Source organism: Symphalangus syndactylus, chromosome 6 (assembly GCF_028878055.3).
Source record: "Symphalangus syndactylus isolate Jambi chromosome 6, NHGRI_mSymSyn1-v2.1_pri, whole genome shotgun sequence".
In the NCBI taxonomy this organism is placed as follows: Eukaryota; Metazoa; Chordata; class Mammalia; order Primates; family Hylobatidae; genus Symphalangus; species Symphalangus syndactylus.
The window spans coordinates 77,336,701-77,355,048 of record NC_072428.2 but is presented as its reverse complement, the minus strand read 5'-3'; the positions used below and the strand labels follow the sequence as shown (position 1 = coordinate 77,355,048).

The 18,348-nt window shown below is 36.0% G+C and overlaps 1 long non-coding RNA gene across 1 annotated transcript in view; it reads right to left on the bottom strand.

Annotated features, from left to right (window-relative positions):
• The window catches only part of LOC129483987 (uncharacterized), a 68,985-nt gene that overhangs the window by 29,673 nt on the left and 20,964 nt on the right, over positions 1 to 18,348 (bottom strand). Inside the window, exon 4 of the long non-coding RNA XR_008658336.1 lies at positions 5,053 to 5,192. This is a non-coding gene — a long non-coding RNA (uncharacterized lncRNA). The remainder of the gene's footprint in view (positions 1 to 5,052; positions 5,193 to 18,348) is intronic.

Sequence of the window (18,348 nt, the reverse complement as noted above, 5' to 3'; positions counted from 1 at the left end):
TTGTTTTGTTTTGTGCTAACAAGGGAATAGATTCTTATTCTTCCCGTAGATCTGATGATGGATTGAAGTGATACTGAAGTTTCCTTTTATCTGTATTTGGAAACTGAGAATTAAGTCAGTGCAGCAGAATGCACAAGAGGAAATTGGGGGAAAACACCGTCCTCATGATAGCATTTGATCATTTTATCTAGCCATTCCTAAAGCCAATTTTAGTTGTGGGATTTCTCACTTAAATGTATCTATACATTCTTGTAATTTTAATTTGAGTTTCTAACCACTTGCCACTGAAAGGGTCTTAGATGGTATGCTGGTTTCATGCAGGGTGAGGGAAGTGGATTAAAATGGAGTATGGATTTTGAGAGACTGGGGGAAAAACTTTAGATCAGAATAAAAATAAGAGAATTTATAATTTATATCTGTCTATCTGTCTATCATCTAGAAAAAGATTGAAGATGGTAGTTTTAGAAGTCTTGCCTTGATAGATTATGAGACAATGACTACTGAGGACAAAGGAGGTGCAAATTTGACTTGGAGTTTGCAATGTATGGAAAAGTTTCGAGTCAGTTACTGTGTAAACAAGAGAGCTAACAAAAAATAATAAATAATTGCTTAGTTACGGTAAAGCACAGTTGAAGTGGCTCTTTAAATTGGTACAAATTAGATCAATAAAAATACTTGGAAGCTCAGAATTAAGGGTTAAACAGTAGGCAGTGAGGCTTTTTTAATGCATCAAGACTGGCAGATTTTTGGATAGATAAATATGGTGTTTTGAGATGTAGATCAATAACATGACTGATCATGAAATTCAAGTGTATAAGGAAGAATAGAAAGCCAAAGAGTGGTAAATATTCACTATAAAAAAAGTGAGAAATCAAAGGACAAGTGATCAGAGTATAAGAGGAAGTTTTCACTAGAAGAAAGAATTTGAAGAAGATACAGTATAAGAACTGGTTTTCAGAGTAGACGATTTTAAGATTCCAAAACTTGAAAACTGAATAAGACTGCACGATGATTTGGGTCGAAGCTCTCTACTGGGTAGCTAAAATAGAGATGAAGTTTCTAAGATGGGAACTTACAAAGAAATGTCAACAGACTTAAAAAGAATACTAAGTAGGAGATGGAATTTTTCAAGGAAAATAGTGGAAGATTAGTGTAAACAAGGTGTGTGTGTAAGCCATAGGTTATTGAAGAAGCTAGGACAGGGCTGTCAACATTGGCAGCTATTGGATTTATCTTAGGTTGGAGACAAGGTGTTATAAGATGATAGAATGAATTTCAAAACAAGGGAATAATTTTGGAGCAATGGTTATCTGAATGAGACAGTGATGAACAGGCATATTTTTATTTCTGCGTTAAAATGTACCCAGCATGCACCACCAGGCCCGGCTGATTTTGTATTTTTAGTAGAGACAGGGTTTCTGCACGTTGGTCATACTGGTCTCAAACTCCTGACCTCAGGTGATCCACCCGCCTAGGCCTCCCAAAGTGCTAGGATTACACGTGTGAGCCACCACTCCCAGCCTGTGATGGGTGTCTATTTCTTAGTTATATTTACATCCTTCTGTGTTTCTGAAAGTACACACAAAAACAAGATGGTGTTTGCTCCTGAAGGAATCAGATGGGGTTAGATGAATTATTATGTTTACCCGTTGGAACCACTAATTGTGCATATATTTCACCTGCTGAAATTGATCCACAGTTCTTGAAACTTTTTTTTTTTCCCTCCCCCCTCCCCCCACCCCACAACAGTCCCCGGAGCGTGATGTTCCCCTTCCTGTGTCCATGAGTTCTCATTGTTCAATTCCCACCTATGAGTGAGAACATGCGGTGTTTGGTTTTTTGTCCTTGCGATAGTTTACTGAGAATGATGTTTTCCAGTTTCATCCATGTCCCTACAAAGGACACGAACTCATCATTTTTTATGGCTGCATAGTATTCCATGGTGTATATGTGCCACATTTTCTTAATCCAGTCTATCGTTGTTGGACATTTGGGTTGGTTCCAACTCTTTGCTATTGTGAATAGTGCCGCAATAAACATACGTGTGCATGTGTCTTTATAGCAGCATGATTTATAGTCCTTTGGGTATATACCCAGTAATGGGATGGCTGGGTCAAATGGTATCTCAGCTACTCGGAAGGCTGAGGCAAGAGAATCGCTTGAACCCAGGAGGCGGAAATTGCGGTGAGCAGAAATTGCACTATTGCACTCTAGCCTGGGCAACAAGAGCAAAACTCCATCTCAAGAAAAAAAAAAAAAAGAAATAGACATCTATCACATACACATATGCTTATTCTAGTCACACTGTCCTTTACTTTCCTCTTTTAATATATTATGGAGATCAATTCACATGAACTCCTATAGAACTATGCATTCTTCCCTCAATGTCTCCATGGTACAGATGTGCTAGAGCTGAGTTAGCCACTCCTCTAATGGATTTAGATTTGACAGTATTTTGCTAATACAAACCATGAATCGAAAGTCATAGTGCTCTTAGCAAATAAAACAATACGGAGATTGCATGGAAAAAAAAAAAAAAAATGTACCCAGCATTTGTTTTAAGCAAGTAAGACATGCGCACATAAAAATGATTGCCATAAACGAAGAAGTTTATACTGACAGATCCCTAGAAGCAGGAGGCACACCATGAAGGGTCACAGGGGAAGGAAGAGGGTCATTCAGGAAACAAAGGAGCAGGAGGTGAGAACATGGCCCAGAACCTTTATTGGGGCTTTTACAGGAAGAAATGGCAAGGCAGGGTAGATATGCTAAAGTTTAAAAATAGGCTGTTTGAATAATTTCAGAGGGTTCTAAGTTATAGGGGTGATTCTGACTTTTCTGGTATCTGGCCCAAGGGTGACTTGGGGCAGAGGAAATATTGGCTTGATGTGTGAAAGTGTGATAAAGGAGAGGGCTGGGGGTGTGGGCTCTGGATTGGTTGGTTTGCAATTCAAAGCAGCCCTTGCAGGGGAGTTCCTTGTTGTTTCTAGGAATTAGGTAGCCCTGGGAGGGGTAGTTTCTCTGGGAATCATAGCACCAAATGTTAGAGCATCAAGAATATGGAAAAGGGGAAAATATAGTGAATATACCTTCTCTTCCAAGTAACTATGGAGAATAGAGGAAGTGGCTAATTACATATTTCCTTTCATTAGCTAATTTAGCTCTGAATGTAAATTTATTAACATTAAGATTTGATTACTTTTTCTTGAAACAAATACTAAAATGAAGAAAAAGTTTATGACTTTAATGATAAAATTACTCATTATTTTGAATACTTACCAGCTACTATGCTAAAAACTTTTTACACTTTATAGTATATAATCATCAGGAAAACCATAATGAGGTAATTTCTATTAATATGTATGTTTACACCTAAGAAAACTGAGGCTTAGATAGCTTAAGTAACTTGTTCAAGTTCACTGGGATATAAATCTAGGTCTGCCTAGATTCAAAAACCTAGGCTTTCTGTAGCAATATCTACATATTTTTCATGTGATGTGTTCTTAATTCAGGAAATCACCCATTCAATTCCATATCATTCATTGGAGGCACAAGTAATGATAAAAAGAGTATAGAAGTTCGTATCTACCTCAGTGGTTTCTGATTTGCTTAAGATTTAGCAGAATTTCATTAGTTTTTCACTCTGAATAAAAGCAATCCTTACAATGATACATGGCATGCAGTCTATCTTAAGTTTTATTTTGAACATGACAGTGGCATGTAATTTAAAAAAAAAAAAATCAGCCTAACACTAAGTGTAGGAGGCAATAAATCTCAAGTCTCCAGAGCAACATTTTTCTGCCACCCCCTTCCTTCAGACATAAAGAGATGTGGGACTGCTGCCAGAGAAATATAATAAAATGTAAGAACAGTTATAAATGAAATACAATCAGAGGCCAACAATCTGCTTCTTTGCTAGCTTGCTTTATTCCTTCCTTGAGGATTCTATTTCTTCCTCTCCTTTACCATGATATTCCATTTCCCTTGCTTTCATTTTCCTACTTCTGCCACTATTTATAACATTTGCCCTTTCTCATTTATTCTCTTTTATGTGTTTTCTTTTTTCTTGAAGGAAAAAAATATCCTATGACTTCATTCCTATGTGTATTCAGGATCAGGGTTAACTTTTTCTTTTGCCTTTTACTATTTTTTTATACTGGATATTAATTTTTTCCCTCCTGTGTCTTTTACCTGCATTTATTTGGTATTAATACTTTGATCTTCTAGGTTGGATAGAGCAGTTTCCTATGGACTATCATGTTTAGATAATTTTTTTTTTCCCTCTTACCAAAGCAAGTCATAACTTTGCTTATGGGATCAGACATCAGAGTCCCTGAGTCTAAAGAACAGTGCCAAAGTATGTTGAAGGGGTTCACTCTTTCACTCTTTTACTTAGGTACGTGAAGATATATTTATTCATTTACTCTTTCTTTCATCTCTGTATCCATCCTTCCACCCTTTCACCAAGTATTTATTGAACATCTATACTCATTTATTCACCCAGTTAATGATCATTTATAGAGCACCTATGATGTGCCAGGAGTCAGTGGCAAATGCAAGAATAGCTGGAAGCAAAAGATAAGAGATACATTGTCATTAGGTAATTTAAAAAGAATACTGAAGGCAATTGTCAGTCTTTTTTTAATCATCCTCTTGTATCCAGATTTCTAAAGGATGCTAGTGATAATCCTTCCCATGGAGGCTGTTCGCTTCCACCACTTTCCATCTCCCCATTGGTGTGAAACTTTCTAGTACAGAGCACAACAGATAAAAATTCCTGGCCTCTGTAAGTTTACACTCTAGAAGTGGGTATATGTGTGTGTGCACATATATAATTATATTGATAATTATATCAATTTAATTGAAGATATAGTTATACATATAAGAACTAAAGACAAATTGGGGGTAGTACTGTGTATGCTAAACTACAAATCAGCAGAATAGGAGTTGATAATGTATCCATTAAGGCATTACCTGCTGGTAGCCATGACTAGGATTAATTGGATTTCATATGTGCCTTCTTGTTAAATAACTGAACTGGGGTCCACTCACCTGGCACAGTAGGACCAGATATGTACACTAAGGTTTGCAGCTGTAGAAAGGAAGGTGTTGGTTTTCAGGGCCCAAGCAAGGAGGATCAGGCAGCAAATGCTTAAGTCCCAAATTTGCTGATGCCTTGTAGGAAAGGGTTTCTAAAAGCAGGAGTAAATTGAAAAACAACAACAACAACAACAAAAAAAAACAGTTACAGGCAAAATCGTACATCAATGTATGGAGGTTACATATTGGTTTTGGCTTAAAAGACCAGGGTATCTGGAAGCAGAGGCTTATAGGTCATAGGTAGATTCAAAGAATTTCTGATTTGCAATTGGTTAAGGAACAGAAGCCTTGCTTAAAAATTTGGGGTCAGTAGAAAAGAACGTTAGCTCCAGCTCATGGTAAGTCTTTCTTCAGGCTTCTTAGGAAGAAATTTAGAACAAGGAATGGCAGCCAAAGTTCAGTCCTCAGTTTCCCCTTATCTGAGGTCTATGTGACAGTAGGTCAAGTCTGTGGGTGTCTGGGTTTCTGAAGAACAACTGAGAGCTACATGTTAAGACATTATCTTTACTTTCTATAGAAGAACCAAGCATCCCCGTGATTTCAGCTTCCTTGGCTATTGTTTTTCACTACTGTTACCTTCTGGCTTATCAAGGTCCTTATTTGCTTCTTAAGATTAGCTAAGTTTCTGGAATTTCCTTTGAAGGAACTAAATATTTTTATTTTCATGTTTGGGGGAGCGGGCAGGCCCCTAAGAAGGGGTCTTTCGTCTCACTTGGGCATCATAATCACCGAGGTGTCCTAGCCCCATTCAGAGAAATTTCAATTTCATTGCTCTGTTGTATGACCCAAGTGTGTATATTTTATAAATTCCTCAGATAATTTGGGCAATCAGTGCTGAGAAACGTACACTACATGACCCAAAAAGATCATGAAAAGGAAGTTAAACTAGATGTCGTAGGTTCCTGTCTTCAAAAATATAATGTTCCTGTGCCTCAGTATGTCAAAATATGACCTTATTTAAAAATAGAATCATTATAGATGTAATTAGTTAAGCTAAAATTGGATCTACTTGTGTAGGCTGGACCTTTAATTCAATATGACTGATGTCATAAGATGATGTGGAGACATACAGGGAGAATGCCAGGTGACAACGGAGACAAAGATTGCAGTGATGCAGCTGCAAGCAGTGAACACCTGCCACCATCAGAAGCTAGGAAAAGGCAAAAAAGGCTTCTACCTACAGCATCAGAGAGAGCAGGGCCCTGATGACACCTGGATTTTAGAGTTCTCCATAACTGCAAGACAATAAATTTCTGTTGTTTTAAAGTACTATATTTGTGTTCCTTTTTCACAGCAGCTCTAGACAATGAATATAGTAGAATTTATGGTGATCAAACTAGGAAATTGCTTTGAGCAGTATTTGCATCTGTGTCACCTATATTTAGCCCTGTTGCAGGAGAACAGATTGGACCATCAGGAAAAAAATGTCAAGGAAAATAATTCTAAAGGAAACACATCTTGACCTCTCCACCCATATGAACTTTATTTCTATGCAAACGCTGAAGGTTCCTTTAATGTTGCCAGCCAGTTACTAAATTGTTGGTAGCTTAAAATCAACCTTGATAACAGTATAAAAGCTATGGAGATCTGCAAATACAAAAAGTCAGGCTTTTGTTGTTGTTTTTCCAGAGAGTATTTATCAGTATACTACTACAGGGCCTGGTGAGTCATATAAATGTGAGATATTAAATTTAAAAAAAAAAAAGATGGGAAAGCTAATGGGCTTTCTTGGGCATGATAGGATAATAGGAAAGCATGAAGTGTAAACATCTTCCCTGTAAACAGAGGAAATCATAATGCTACACAGCATCTCAAAGAAAAGTGAATATAGGTTCAAGTTTGACTAAGTGGTTGAACTAGCATGGCTGCTGGCTTCCACTACGAAGTTCAGCTTCAGAGGAATCAGTAGGGAAAAGGGAGAAGACAGTGACAGAATTCTGGGAGACTGGAGGTTTTAAATTGGTGTGTAGGAAGAAGTAACTTTGACCTGTGACAAGAGGCAGTCAAGCACTGCTGAGGTTTAAGTACAGTGAGGATTATTGGAGTTCTGCTCTTACTTTTTCCAGGACATTTCCTGGAGGCGAATAATGCCCGTGCCACACAGCTGGGTCTAGGTGTATTAGGAATAACTATCAAAGAATCCCTAGGGCTTACTGACTTCAGTCAATTGCTTCTCCATTTCCCATCCTTTCCCTTTCAAAACTCTAAAGATTAGCAACTATACTCCAAGTACTTAATGAATACTTCTTGGGCTGAGAAGGATAAATAATTGATAAAAGTGTTTGTTTTATAAGAAAAGGAATGATTGAATCTGGTTTTCTTAGATGGTTCTACCCTTGGGCTTTTCTACTCCACATCTTCTGGATTTATCAATCTGACAAATACTGGGATTTTGGTCTTCCTTAATTCTCATTACCTGAAGAAAAAAAAAAAGCTAATATTTCTGAGGAAAATGAGTTCACAGATCAAAATAACAAGACATTTGGGAGAAAAAAAACAATTTCAAACTGTCATTTCAATATGAGAACATGATAAAAACCATATTAGAAATGTACAGTATCAGAAGTATTGTAACTGAGAAACTCATTAAATTTTTGCATGTAATACTTAAATCAGGAGAGGAAGTGAGAAAGACCAAGACATGTAAAAAGATGCTGGTTTCTATTTTATTAAAAGAGGTATACAGTTATCAATTAAAAAAAAATAATTAAAATAGACATTGAAAAAATAGGATATAATACAAAAATAAGACAGTAACAGCTCTAAATAAATCAATAGTTACAATAAATAAATATGGACCTTAACAGTTCAAAGACAAATTCCGACAGACTGAGAATAACATCCAAACTTTGGCTATATGCTGATTACAAAAGACACTTAAAACATGAGGATAAGCAAAAATTCAAAGAGAAAGAAGAGATAAAGACATTTCACATGTTTTTCATTTCATTTCATATACTAGCACAACGAAATTGCCATACTGATATTAGATAAAATACAGTTAAGACAATTATATAGGGTAGTGTCACTATCTAATGATGCAATTTCAATTTACCAAGAATATATAATTATTAGTAATGAAGTAATTTTGAAATATATGATGCATAAGCTGAGAGAAATACAAAAATAATTTCATAAGTCCAAAATTTTATCGGTAGATTGAACACATATCTATTGTTTACTAACAGTTAAAAATATAAATGAAAAGGGGTATATAAATATTTACAACAAAATCAGTAAACTTGCCCATAATAAATTCATGGATATATATGTATATATTCTATGTGTAACAATTAATGAAAGACATTTTTCACGGACACTTGCAAAGTCTTAGAAAATTTCAAAGAAAGGTATAAAGATTATAATCTTTGATCACAATATAAATTAGAAGTTAATGACAAATATAAATTTTTAAAATCTCACACATTTGAATAATATAAAAACATTGCTAAATAATTCACGGTGTAAAGGAGAAATTATACTAAAGAATTACTAGAACTGAATTTTAATGAAAACATTATACATCAAAGCTTATAGGATACAACAAACCAATGCTTTAAGAAACACATGTATAGCCTACTTAGTATATGTATAGCCTACTTAGAAAAATAAAAATAAACAAAACTTAAAGAAATTAGCAAGTGAAATAAAAATCTAGCAAAATTCATTAAAATATAAACCAATACCACTGAGATCACCAAAGCCTAAGTAGTTGTTTGAGAAAAGAATTAAAGGGAGACAAACTTTTGTCAACAGTAATTAAGAGAAAAGGATATACGTATAGAATGATAAGAATAAAAGTTGTAACACTAGAAGTAATATGCCAACACTTTTGCCAATAATTTTTAATACTTTTGATTAAATTGAAATTTGCAGAAAATATATCTTACTAGAATTAAACCAAGGAGAAAAAAACAGCATGAATAATATAAGCATTCAAGTAACTGAAACAGTGCTTAAAATAATCCCACAAGCAAACACTAGGCTCAGAATGTTTTAAAGATGAGTTCTTGTAAATGTTCAAGCACATGATACCAAGTTTATTCAGTCTCTGACATGAAATTTCAAAGGAGGAATATTTTCCAATGTCCTCTATGAGGCCTCATCAACTTGGTACAAAAACTAGAGAAAACTACGTAAGAAAGAACAATTGCATGTCTATTTCACTTATGATGATAGATGCAAAAAACAAAAAAATTAACATATTAAGAAATCAAACAACAATATACAGAAAAAATATTACATCACAACCATATTGGTGTTATTCCAGGTATGAAAAGACAATATAGTATTAGACAATCCAGAAATTTAATCCAACAAATTAATTAATTTAAAGGGAAAATAATATAATCTTCTCTATAAATACAGTTTAAAAAATTAAAACCCATTTACAAGGAAGATTATTACCAAATTAATAATATAAGAGGATTTTCTTAATATAATAAAGGGTATAAAAAACCATGAGCAGCCATCATCCTAAATTAGAGACATCTTCCCTTAAGACAAAAATGTCCATTATATTAGCTACTTATTCCATGCCCCAGTCCTTTTGGCTCTCCTTTTACTCAAGTCATATTTATGGCATTCAGCTTCATGAAGGTGTAAACTGATAGCACTTTGCTTCAGTTACACCTCGCATTTTTGCTTTCAGCCTTGGATGTTTCTAAAAGCATGACTTAAGAAACAAGGGAGATCTAACTGATTTTTATGCATATGTGGTCTGGGAAGGTAAATAAATACCTCATGGACGATTCTTGACCAGGGTGAGACAGAAGCCAGTGAATAAATTCTCCCCTCTTTCTTTTCTCAAGTGAGTAGTTGTGAAGTTCAGTCTACACAGTATCTTATATAACCTTGATGATACAAATGGCCTCATTTATCATGAAAGAGAGCAATCAAAAATCAAAAGTACCCTCTGTATTGCCTTCTTCTCCTTACATATTTTACTCTCAGTAGCTTTCTGCCTATCTTCCCTGAAATTTTTTCCACAATTAAAATCCTTGTTTTGCTCTGGATTAACCCTGGTTAAGACAGATGTTATCAGTATTCTATTCAACATTGTGTGAGGAGTCCTAGACTATGATTAAAGGCATAAGTGTTAGAAGGAAACAGAAGCTAATGTAGCTATAGATGTTATGACCTCTCAATTAGAAAATTTAAAAGAATCCATACATATATTATTAAATGTAATAAGAACATTTAGCAAGCTGGCTGGATATAAGATTAAAATATAAAAATGATACATTTTTATACAGTAACAGCATATTTTTTACACCAACTGCTGAATATTAAAGAAAAAATATTTTGTACAATGGTAACATAATATCCAAAAACATATTTAATAAACTATAAGGCTTCTGCAGGAAGAAATAAAACATTTTATGATGAGATATTAAAGAAAACAAATACAGACATGTACCATCATAGATAACAGGAATTAATATTTTACAGATATTAATCATCAAAAGATCAACTTTTAAATTTAATAAAATTCCAAACGAATTTTAACAATTTTTATTTCGGGAACTTGATAAATTGCTTCTTTAATTTTATGAAAAATTAATGCACTAAGTATATTCGAGGTGTTACTGAAGGGAAAGTCAGGAGGAGAGGGATATTACTTGATTATATATTAGAATTAAGTTTGAAGCTAGAGAATTGCCTAAAAAAGAAATGGGGGAAAAAAAGGAATGCATAAAAGTCCATCTTGGAGTTGTGCAATGGTAAAGGCGGTGATAAGTCTGGAATTTACATTAAAGATCATATTATAGAATATCTTAAATTCCATGACATAAGGAATTTCTGTTTCCTGTAAAGCAGTGGGAAAAGTTTGGAACATGTCTAATGTGCTGGAATTTTAGCACATGTTGTGTAACATACATTGAGAAGAAAGAAGACTTGAAAGAGAAGCCAGGCTGAGAAGTTTTTATGTCCTCAGGAAGTGAATAAGTAATTGGTTCATCTTTTTGGATATTCTTAAGAACCTCTGACTTAACATATTTAGATATTAAGATACCTCCTTTTGGATACACTTAAATTGCCTCCAATTCAATATATTTAAATTGACTCCTATCATTTGTGTCTATTGATTTTATGATGCATAGGTACATTACTCTAATTATTAGCTAGGTATGATTTTTTATATAAATATTCTAGCCAATAATCATAAAACATTCAATGATAATAAAAAACCCAGGGCTGCAAATTTACAATGGTTGACATAGCCTGCATTTATTTGTGTGTGTTTAGTTAACAGTTAAAATTAATTTTATTATTTTGAAATTATATGATATTGTATATTTGTGATTTATGAATTTAATATATGAAATAAAAATGTTTGAGAATTGTTTAGACTTGAATCTCTCATAGGAAAACGCTTTGATTAGTATTTTATAATTTCCACAGTTATAATATATGTGATTTTTTCCAGAGCTTGATCTTTGGACTCTTTAAGATTGTTTCTGAAAAGAACAAAATTGTTCCATGCATATATAACAAAATATATGAATGATGAATTATTAAATAAAATTCAGGCCAGGCGCAGTGGCTCACACCTGTAATCTCAGCACATTGGAAGGCTGAGACGGGTGGATCACAAGGTCAGGAGACCGAGACCATCCTGGCCAACACAGTGAAACCCCATCTCTACTAAAAATACAAAAAATAGCCGGGCGTGGTGTCTGTAGTCCCAGCTACTCAGGAGGCTGAGGCAGAAGAATGGCATGAACCCAGGAGGCGGAGGTTGCAGTGAGCTGAGATTGCGCCACTGAACTCCAGCCTGGGTGACAGAGCGAGACTCTGTCTCAAAAAAAAAAATAATAAAATAATGAATAAACAAATAAATAAAATCCAATTAATATTTTACTAATAACCTTGAAGATCTGGTAGCACAACAAATTTCAGAATTGAAATAGATTTGTTATAGATTTGTTTTATTTTGGCTGTTATTGTTGTTACTATCAGGATATATGGGATTAAATAGAATCTCCAAACAGAATATAAACATTTTATCCTTTGCAGATATTTTTGGCCTCAGTTCTAGATGACTAGTAACAATTTACTGGTCTTTTTCTTTAGAAATTTTGAGAGATGGATATATATATATATTTTTTTTTTTTCTCTTATTTTTGATGTTTTCATTGCATTGGGATGACAAATGAAATAATGATTTTACTTACTACAAATTCTTTTTTTCTATTTTCAAATATCACAGAGGTAAAGTGGAATTATTTATTTCAAAGGATTTACAGAACGGCCAAAATAATTAGAACAAATATGAAGTTTCTCTAATTAGGTTGTAGTAAACTTCACCAAGGACTCAGACAAATCTATCAAACAGCAATTATTTGACTGGGCACTCCGTGCAAAGGATGTTATAGACCAGGGGTCCCCAACCCCTGGGCTGTAGATGGGTACTGGTCCGTGGCCAGTTAGGAACTGGGCTGTACAGCAGGAGGTGTGCGGCAGGCAAAGGAGCGTTACCACTGAGCTCCACCTCCTGTCAGATCAGTGGTGGCATTTGATTCTCATAGGAGCATGAACTCTATTTTGAACTCACATGTAAGGGATCTAGGTCTAGTGTTCTTTATGAGAACTAATGCCTGATTATCTGAGGTAGAAGAGTTTTATCCAGAAACCACCCCCTCTGCCTTCCCTCCTTGGAAAAATTGTCTTCCATGAAACCAGTCCCTGGTGCCAAAAGGCTGGGGACCACTGCTGTAGACAATAAGATAAGAGAAGGCCTGGGCCATGAAATTCAGAGAATTTTTATCTTTACAACTATAAAAACATTGACAATTAATAGTGCAACAGAAATAGTCAAGATGTAACTACAGCTAAGAGACATAGTTGTGATGCAGGAGAACATTATCATTGTTTCTAGTGGAAAGAGATCATCTTTCAGTGGATGTAATAGAGTAAGTTATCAGAGAAAAGTGTTTAAGAGGTATTTTCAAGTTTAGCGACTTTTAGATAAATGGAGAAAGACAGTGAATAGGTGGTTGTAAGATAGATAAATATTTATTTACAGAAAACTTATGAGAAATTAGCACAGGAATGTAGCTTGAGATAATATATCTTAGGACTTGAATGCCAAACTAAAGATTTTGGACTTTTTTCTAGAAAATGGGAAACAAAAAAGCAGTTAGATAACTAGATGAAAGTAGTGGTTTCAGGAGATAAATGTAATCATAGATGATTTTATATAGATGTGTGTGTGTGTGTGTGTGTGTGTGTATGAGTACAAAAGTTACTACAAATTTACTACAAGAAGAAATACTGAGGGTAAAAAGAACAACTAGGAATAAAGACTGGTACAGAGACATGATATGATACTTTTTTACAATAATAAATGTGTATTTTTCTGTACTTTGAATTACATAGTAGCCCCTCCTCCCCATTCCAATAATAGCTAAGGCATTTTTATCTTTATTGTTCAGCAAAGAGACAACACAGCAATAAGGCAGAATACTTAGAATACCTGGGGTTTTATTTTTTAAGATAGCCATTTATAATTTATATTAGAGACAGCTTTGAGGGAAATAAACAAAAATTATGAGTTTCAAAACTCTGAACTTTTAAATGTCCTCTGCCATAAAGAAATTGCATAATACATGTATGCCTTTAAGAAAAAGTAGTTTTAGAGTATAACCCATGGATCAGGTAACATCAGAATCTAAGAAGTTACTTTGAGACAAGGGAACCTTTTCCACCCAAGGAAGTGGTGGGTAAACGTGTGACCCTGGGAAACCATGCTTCTCCCATGGATCTTTGCAACCCTTGGGTCATAAGATCCCCTCAGGAGCCCACTCTATAAGGGCTTCCAGTCTGACACACAGAGCTGTGTGGAGTAGCTGCTCAGGCACACGTAGAGACCCAGGAGCTTTAGATACTCTGGCTTTCTGGGCTTCCAAGAAAAGGTAATAGCATCTCCAGCAAAGTGGGAGGTTAGACCTCCACACATACCCCTAGGAAAGAGGCTGAATCCAGGTGGGCAAGCAGCAATGTTCTGCAGGCCCCGCTTCCATGTGACATAGGTCTGTCTCACAGGACACGACCCACTGGCTTGGAGTTGCAGCCAGCCACTGGTAGAGTGTTGCACCTACCTGGGACAGAGCTCAGTCACTGTTTGGGCAACTTAGCCATTCTAGCCTATAGGCTTTGGAGAGTCCAAACTGATCAGGAGTGGAAAGGATCCTCCAGCACAGCACAGCTGCTCTACCAAAATGTGGCTAGCTTGCTCTTTAAAGTAGGCCCTGCATCGATTCCTCCCCACTGTGCAGGACCTCCCAACTGGGACCTCCAGCCACTTCTGCTGGTGTTCTCCTGCTAATAGATATTTGAAAAGTCCCAGGGACAGCACTCACAGAGAGAGGGGCATGCCACCATCTTTGCTGTTTGGGAGAGTTAGCTCTTCCGGCCTCCAGGCTCTGGAGAGCCCAAGCCAACCAGGGGCAGAGCAATACCCCAGCATAGCACAGCTGCTCTATGAAAACATGACCACACCACTTATTTAAGCAGGTCCCTGATCCCGTTTCTCCTCATTGGGTGAAACCTGCAAACCTGGGCCTCCAGCCACCCCCAAAGATGTTCTCTGGCCTACAAAGATTTAAAAACTCCCTGGGCAGAAATCCCAGAGGGAGGGGTGGGCCACCATCTTTGCTGTTTGGGCAACTTAGCAGTTCCAGCCTCCGGGCTTTGGAGAGTCTAAGCCAACTGGAGGTGAAAACAGTACCCCAGCACAGCACAGAAACCTGATGAGACTGTCCAAATTGTTTTTATAAGTGAGTCCCCAATCCCATTCCTCATTACTGGGTGGAGTCTCCCAACCAGGGTCTCTGGCTACCCCCACTGGTGTTCTCTGACTGACAGAGGTTTTAGGCCACCCTGAGATGAAGGGGCAGGCAGAGGGTGATACCCCCAAGTGGACCGCCAGCATACCACAGCAACCCTGTGAAAAAGTGGCCAGCCTGTTTAAAAAAAAAAGACCCATCCAAAGGTCAGCAACCTCAAAGATTGAAGATGGGTAAGCCCATAAAGATAGAAAGAATCAGCTCAAGGAAACTAAAAACTCAAAAAGCCAGAGTATCCTCTTTCCTCCATATGACCATGTCACCTCTCCAGCAAGGGTTCAGAACCAGGCTGAGGCTGAGATGGCTTAAATGACAGACATATAATTCAGAATATGAATAGGAAGAAAATTGACTGAGATAAAGAAGTACATTGTAATGGAGTGCAAGGAAGTAAAAATCATGATAAAACATTACAGAAGAGGTCAGACAAAAGAGACAGTATAGAGAATAATGTAGCTGACCTGATAGAACAGACAAACATATTACAAGAACTTCACAATGCAGTCATAAAGATATTAATAGCAGAATAGATCAAGCGGAGGAAATAATATCAGTGCTCAAAAACTGGCTTTCTAAAGTAAGACAGGCAGACACCGAACAAAGAAAAAAGAATGAAAACCTCCCAGAAACATGGGATTATGTAAAGAGGCTGAATCTGTGACTAGTTGGTGTACTCGAAAGAGATGGAGAGAATGGAAGCAACTTGGGAAACATATTCCAGGATATCATCCATTAGAATTTCTCCAACCTAGCTAGAGAGGCCAACATTCAAATTCAGGAAATGCAAAGAACCCCAGTAAAATACTCCATAAGAAGATCATCCCCAACACATATAATTATCATATTCTCCAAGTTCAAAATGAAAGAATGATAAAGGCAGCTAGAGATAAAGGCCAAGTCACCTACAAAGGCAAGCTCATCAGGCTAACAGTGGTCCTCTCTGCTGAAACCCTATAACCCCAAAGAGAGTGGGGTGTCAATATTCAATATTATTTAAAAAAGGAAGTTCAAACCTGAAATTTTGTATCTGGCCAAACTAAGCTTTATAAGCGAAGGAGAAATAAGATTCTTTCAGACAGGCAAATGCTGAGGGAATTTGTTACCACCAGACCTCCCTTGCAAGAGTTTCTAAGGAAGCACTAAAATGAAAAGACAAGATCATTACCAGACACTACAAAAACACACTGAAGTACACAGACCGGTGACACTATAAAGCAACCACATAAACAAGTCTGCAAAATAATCAGCTAACATCATGATGATAGGATCAAATTTTCACATATTAATACTAACCTTAGATGTAAATGGGCTAAATACCCCCAAATAAAAGACACCAAATGGTGAGCTGGATAAAGAACCTAGACCAATTGGTATGCTGTCTTCAAGAGACCTATCTCACATGGAAAGACACATATAGGCTCAAAATAAAAAGATGGAGGAAAATCTACCAAGCAAATGAAAAACAGGAAAAAAGAAGAGGTTCCAATCCTAGTTTCTGACAATAGAGTTTAAACCAACAAAGACAAAGAAGGCATACCCAATACAGGAGCACACAGATTCATAAGGCAAGTTCTTACAAATCTTCAAATAGACTTAGACTCTCACACAATAATAATGGGAGACTTTCACTCCCCACTGACAATATTAGAAAAATCATCAACAGAGAAAATTAACAAAGATATTCAAGACTTGAACCCAGAACTGAATCAAATGGACCTCATAGATATCTACAGAATTCTCCACCCCCAAACAAGGGAATATACATTTTTCTCATTGCTACATGGCACTTACTCTAAAGTCAAGTGCATAATCAGAAGAAAACACTCCTCAGCAAATGCAAAAGAATTGAAATCATAACAAACAGTCTCTTGGACCACAGCACAATCAAATTCAAAATCAAGACTCAGAAATTCACTCAAAACCATACAATTACATAAAAACTAAATAACCTGCTCCTGAGTGACTTTTGGGTGAATAATGAAATTAAGTCAGAAATAAATGGTATTGTGGAGTAAGTAAAGGGAATAGAGTTTTGACAAAGAAGTTTTAATATTGATAAATGTTTTCTGAGGTCCTGAAAAGATTATCTGAAGGGCACTCTTCTCAAAAAGAATATTAAATTGCTGGACCTAGCCCTAGAAAAAGAAAAGTAACTATGAGAACACACTGTCATTCTTCACCTGGTTTTTTCCCTTTTATAATTAGTATGATATATGGCCAGTATATAAATAATAACTAACTTCAGTGGAACAATCTTGTCTAGACCAAGACCAAGGAAAGGTGGTACTTAATTGTCAACAATGAGCAGAGAAACAGAGGAAGACAGTAAGTCAGCTACGGTCACAGAAAGTTAGTTGGAGAATGAAGGAGAGTGGCAAAAGCAAATTTGGGATGAGGTTTGGGTACAGTTAGTAGGAAAGCGAAGGACAGATTCAATTTCTGAAATGATAAAGTAAGAGAAAAGATACTGTATCAGTTAAACATTTCAGAAACCAGTGATTCATGAACATAAAGGTGCTGGGTTTTGACTTCGACAGCATATGTGCTAGGGTGATCTCAGATGCCAATAATTAAAATTCTAAACTAAACTGGCTTACAAATAAAGAAACATACTGTCAATAAACCCAGCAATCTGGTGGTCTTCAGGTATTGGTATGGTCAGGATACTGACTCCATTTCTTTGTGATTCTTTGTGCTCTGCCTGTCTATGTGCATTTACTTGATCCTCAGAACAGTTTGTCTTCTGGTTCCAAAACGGCTATCTAGCTACAACTGGAGCAATAGAATTCCTAGCTCACATTCAACTAATGTGACACCCCTCCTCCAATCAAAAACTAGTCTCCCTTTAAGTTTATTGGTTCAGTTTAGTGCAAGCCATTCCCCAAATCAGTAGGAGTTTCCAGAGAAATGTTTTATGTTCACTAGATTAAGCCTCAATCCCTGGGAAGAGAGATTAAATCATCATATTTAACATAAAATGAACAAAATCAGCTTTTCCTGAGTCATAGGGATGCATAATTTAAGTTTTTGGAACAAAACTAAAGTTCTGTTAGGAAGAAAGAAAAGTTAATGTCTTCACTAGGCTTTATAAAATAGATTTTGTAAAATGCAGGATTTTCTTGATTCCAGGAGACGTTTTTCTCCCCACAGGTTTTAATACCTCTGAAGTTGGGATGCAACTTACAATCAATGTCATCTTAAAATTGAGTTGGCAATGATCTATTTTCTCTGTTTTAGAGTGGCATAGGACACAATGTTGAGCATTAAAATTTTATACCATTATAGATCTTAGGTAACATGATATTTTCTTCAGGGATTAAAACTTTGCAAAAACTAGGACTTTCTTTATAGAATGTGACTAGTCCTTTCATTTCTGCAAATGCTAACTGAATCAATT